Source organism: Saccostrea cucullata, unplaced genomic scaffold (assembly GCF_032062105.1).
Source record: "Saccostrea cucullata isolate Sc308-1 unplaced genomic scaffold, CSIRO_AGI_Scuc_v1 ctg880, whole genome shotgun sequence".
Taxonomy (NCBI): Eukaryota; Metazoa; Mollusca; class Bivalvia; order Ostreida; family Ostreidae; genus Saccostrea; species Saccostrea cuccullata.
The window spans coordinates 120,091-125,274 of record NW_026927897.1 but is presented as its reverse complement, the minus strand read 5'-3'; the positions used below and the strand labels follow the sequence as shown (position 1 = coordinate 125,274).

The window sequence follows — 5,184 nt, the reverse complement described above, 5'->3', positions numbered from 1 at the left end:
ATGTTTTTAAAAAATTTACGGGTTCCTTTAGCTCAGATGGGCTAATAAATATGCAACAGGCACAGTTTTGCAGTTGACATTGAAATGCGACTGGACATCTCTTCAATCTTGTTTTAGAAAACTACATGTACATGCCCTATGTACTGAATTCCTTGGAATCATACACATGTTTATGCCTTTAATTAGTTGTATGTGCCAAAATAACAATTTTTTTTACATTATACTGTAAAAAATACACATACATGTATTACAAGATCTTCTAATCCTGCTGAAGACAGAGGATCTATCTTAATCATTAGAATAAGTAAGTCTAAACTTTGAAAGGGAAGACCTTAATAAAGAGGTCAACATGCTACACAAACAAAATATTATTATATTTAAAAATAACATTTATTCCAATGTAATTACTGGTACATGTATTTCTGTTACAAAAACTATTTCACTTGAAAAACTGAGAGCAATTGATATGTTCATATTTGTGGATTTATGTTGTCAAATCAAAATTTAAAAATGATACACAGTGTGTTTAAAAATTGTCTTCACAAACCAAAACTTGACTTATTTTCACTATGCTGTTTATTCCATGTCACATCCAAACAGATGATCTTCTGGCAAATCATGGTCATGCTTGGTATCAAAATTCAGTCTTCAGATGAGTCACACCTATCCAAAAGAAATTGAAATTTTTTAATCTATAATTCTTTTACTAATAAAAAGTGCAATTCATGAGATTATAAATTAGATTATCAAATTGAGAGATAAGATATTGTCACATTTTCTGTGTATAATTTGTAAATTTTAATGTACTCTTTCATCAATTAAAAGAAGTTTACACCAATTAAGGCAGTCATTTATGCTATTCCCTAATAAGACAACATACAAGTGCAAAGTAATCATGCACTAGTGGGTTTAGGATAATGTGCTAGAGTATTTATGACAACATACTAGCACGATGTGACAATGTGCTAGCATGTACGTCAGTGATAATATGCCAGCACACTGAATCCAACATGCAGTGAAGCTAACACTCAACAGATTGTTTAAAGTTGTGTTTGCATGATATTTTGTTTTGTGTTAACACAGCAGCGTGTTGTTTAAAGCTGCATTGGAGTGGCAGTCTGTTGAAATTAACATGCTAACACACTGCAACTTCACATCATTGGAACACCATAATTTTAAAACTGACAAACCAATATCTTATGATTACTAACTAGGTAATTGCAACTGTAAATGCTGATTTCATGGTGACAATAATACCGGTAATTCACTGTATATCTGAGAACTGATCAATTATAATAAGGCGTGTCCAGATAGGGCCACTTGCTAAAGCTCAATAGCACTTTCATAAAAGCGTGCCATCTTACCGACACAAAAGACGCCATTAGGCTATCACACAGCTCGCCATCACAACACTGAAAAACACTTTCGCACTAACACAAGTTCGCACCACACGCTGTCACACTAACACACAACACACTGTCACGCTAATACAATTTCACACAACAAAATATCAGGCTAACACGAGTTCACACAACACACTATCATGCTAACACGAATTCACAAACACGCTGTCTCGCTAACACAAGTTCACACAACACGCTGTCTCGCTAACACAAGTTTTACACAACACGCAGTCTCGCTAATACGAGTTCATACAACACACTGTCTAGCTAACAAAAGTACACGCAACACACTGTCACGCTTAGATGAATTCACACAACACACTGTAACGCTAACATGAGTTTACACAACACGCAGTCTCACTAACACGCGTTTACACAATACACTGTCATGCTAACACGAGTTTACACAATACACTGTCACGCTAACACAAATTCACAAAACAGGCTGTCTCACTATTCACTAACACAAGTTCGCACCAAATGCTGTTGCGATAACACACTGTCATCCTAATACCATTTCACACAACACACTGTCATTCTAATACCATTTCACACAACACACTGTCAGGCTAACACGAGTTCACACAACACACTGTCACGCTAACACGAATTCTCAAAACAGGCTGTCTCACTATTCACTAACACAAGTTCGCACCAAACGCTGTTGCGATAACACACTGTCATCCTAATACCATTTCACACAACACACTGTCATCCTAATACCATTTCACACAACACACTGTCAGGCTAACACGAGTTCACACAACACACTGTCACGCTAACACAAATTCAAAAAACATGCAATATCGCTAACACGAGTTCACATAACACGCAGTCTGGCTAACACGAGTTCACACAATATCCAATCTTGCTAACACGAGTTCACACAACACACTATCTCTCTAACACCAGTTCACACGACAAATTTTCAGGATAACAAGTTCACACAACACACTGTCACGCTAACACGAATTCACACAACATGCTGTCTCGTTAATAAGAATACACACAACACGCTGTCTCGCTAACATGAGTTTACACAACACGCAGTCTCGCTAACACGAGTTTACACAACACGCAGTCTCACTAACACCAGTTTACACAACACGAAGTCTCGCTAATACGAGTTCAATCAACACTCTGTCTAGCTAACACGAGTTTACACAACACACTGTCACACTTACACTTTATACACGATTTTACACAACACGCTGTCCCGCTAACACGAGTTTACGCAACACATTGTCAAGCTAACAAGAATTCACACAACCCACTGTCAGGCTAACACAATTAAGTTCACAAAACACACTGCCTTGCTAACACAAATTCATACAACACACTGTCTCGCTAACACAAGTTCACACAACACACTCACATTGCTGAGTTTAAAGTAAAGGTCTACCCTAATTTGAAGAGGTTTAAAACTAACATATCTCTATATTAGTAAAAAGCCTCAAATTTAAGACAAAAACATTTATGCAGTAATGTTCCTTAACATGCATCTGGCATATAAAATGAATGAGACCTTAAAAACCTCACAGTACATGTTTACTTAGCTAATTAAAGGTCTAAATTGATGCTATTCAACAATATATATCAACATCTCTAAGTATGTGAATGAGTGAAATTCTCAAATAAATATTATAAATCAAAGTATCAATAAGAAGCTGAACCTTACGTTGCAGGTTCCAATCCCATTGCTAAATGCTTTAGACAGGTTACTCCTATGAGACTGCATAAACCAAGATTCTGTGTCACGGTTGTTGTTAGCACAAAATGGATCTCATACTTCTTAAAGGCAATAAGTGCTGAGTACAAGTCTATATTTGCAGCTAATACCATCCCAAGTGGTGGCACCATGAAATGACTGAAAAATGTATGATTAAGGCAAATAAACAAACATTAAACCATTACAGCAGTCTTATCAAACAAAAATGCAAACTTTCTATTATTTCAATTTTTTTAAACAAATTTCTTTTGCAATTTAACTGAGCAATATTTGTTCTTTTTTTGTCAGTAAAGTATGATATTAAATAATTAAGACTTTTTGAGAACATCTATTTATAGCGAGTCCAGACAGCAGCACAAATCCCTGCCCATAATGCGAGCTCTTATGATAACACCTTGGCAAAAGAAGATTGTGACTTGCACATTGCTCTACACAATTTTTCCGCAGTATACTTTGGACACACAGTGCTTAGCTTCTTTAACATGTTTAAGCTACATTCAAAATTCATTTCTATTTAATTTGAATTAGATATCCTTACTCATGTTCACATGGAGCTAATGGGAAGTAATTTAACGAGCAGTGAATTCATTCGAATTAAACATTTGAATAAACTCTCAGTGTGAACATTGAGCATGGATGCACCAAATGTCAAATGCGGCTTGACAAGCACAATCTAAATTAAAACTAAATAAGTATCTGCCCTCACCCTTACAGTCACACTGTCAATATATAATTAGTTGAATATATTCTGTAACATTAAGTGCAGTTTGAATTATAGAGTATGATCACTATGATAGATAGTAGGACTGTTGAAATTACATCCTCAAATTTAATAAAAATAAAATATAAAGCTGTGGGGATTTACAAGGCAAACAGAGAGCGTCTGAACTGTAAAACAGATAATATATCGGTGTGTCTGTGTATATAATAACATCAATGTACGGTGTGTCTGTGTATTTCTAATAACATCAATGTACGTCAAATCAGTAGTGTAAATTTTAAGTAATAAAAATATTCTAACCTTCATTCCAATGGTCCAAGCCAATCATACATTAAAATGTCGCCGTCAGCTCTTTCATCACTCGATACAATTATCACTGGGGAATCCGAAGCAGAGTCAAGAGTGTTCATCCTTGTTAATGTGACAGTCAGAATTTCCTCGTAAACAATTCACACAAGATTCTTAGAATATATGAATCGGGATAATTCTGCTTAGAATAATGTTCCAGAGAAGTGACAAAGTACTTCGTAGCTCCAGATTAAATGAGTGTGCATGTCTACAAGCGGATTCTTTGTGAGAAAATGTTCAACTTCACAAATCATTCTATTTTCAGTTTGTAAACCATGACAAACATGTGTCCGACGTCGACTCGAAGGGGCACACTAAAAACGGGATATACTAGAGACCTGATATTTACCTGACGTTTTAATTTTTAATTAAATGGTAATATTGAGTATTTTAAATTACTTATGTACAGACTTTATGACTTCGAGGCATATGCTATACAAAAATTCAATTGTTTGGAACATTTACAGACAAATTTGAATCAGGTCAAATAAGTGTTTAGTACATCGCGTCTTTAGTACCTTCCTATTTCCCACAATGCCGCGCGTTGTTTACAAACAAGCGCGAAAAAATCCTCTAAACTAGGTACTATTTATTGTTGTGTACATCATCACATTTTAAAATTATTTGAATAAAAAGAAAACAAAGAAACACCGAATCAAAACTATATCTTTTAGATGCATCAACTAAAAATGTGCACATGTATGCAGTAAAGGCTTGGCTGGCTATAGTAGACAACTTGTTCCTGAAAGGTTTCTCACATACATGTACTTGTTTTATATAAGAAACAATTAAATATAGCTGGAAGTTTATTTCTTTTTATATCAAATGACAAGATTTTATAAGTTCGAAATTATTTCAGTCAAACTTTTTCATAATATACCAATATTTTTAGCTATCAGAAAAAACGTGTATGAGCTATTAACCCCTAATTATAGGGGCCAGCCCCTTTTCATTAATCTAATATGAAAGCTCTCGTAATTACA

The 5,184-nt window shown here is 34.9% G+C and overlaps 1 long non-coding RNA gene across 1 annotated transcript; it reads right to left on the bottom strand.

Moving 5' to 3' along the window:
• Positions 1-383: 383 nt before the first annotated feature.
• Positions 384-4,926, bottom strand: LOC134275808 (uncharacterized). Its single transcript, XR_009993916.1, has 3 exons — positions 4,154-4,926; positions 3,082-3,270; positions 384-663 (listed from the first exon to the last, which is right to left on the bottom strand). It is a non-coding gene; the product is annotated as an uncharacterized LOC134275808 (long non-coding RNA).
• Between the last annotated feature and the right edge of the window lie 258 nt (positions 4,927-5,184).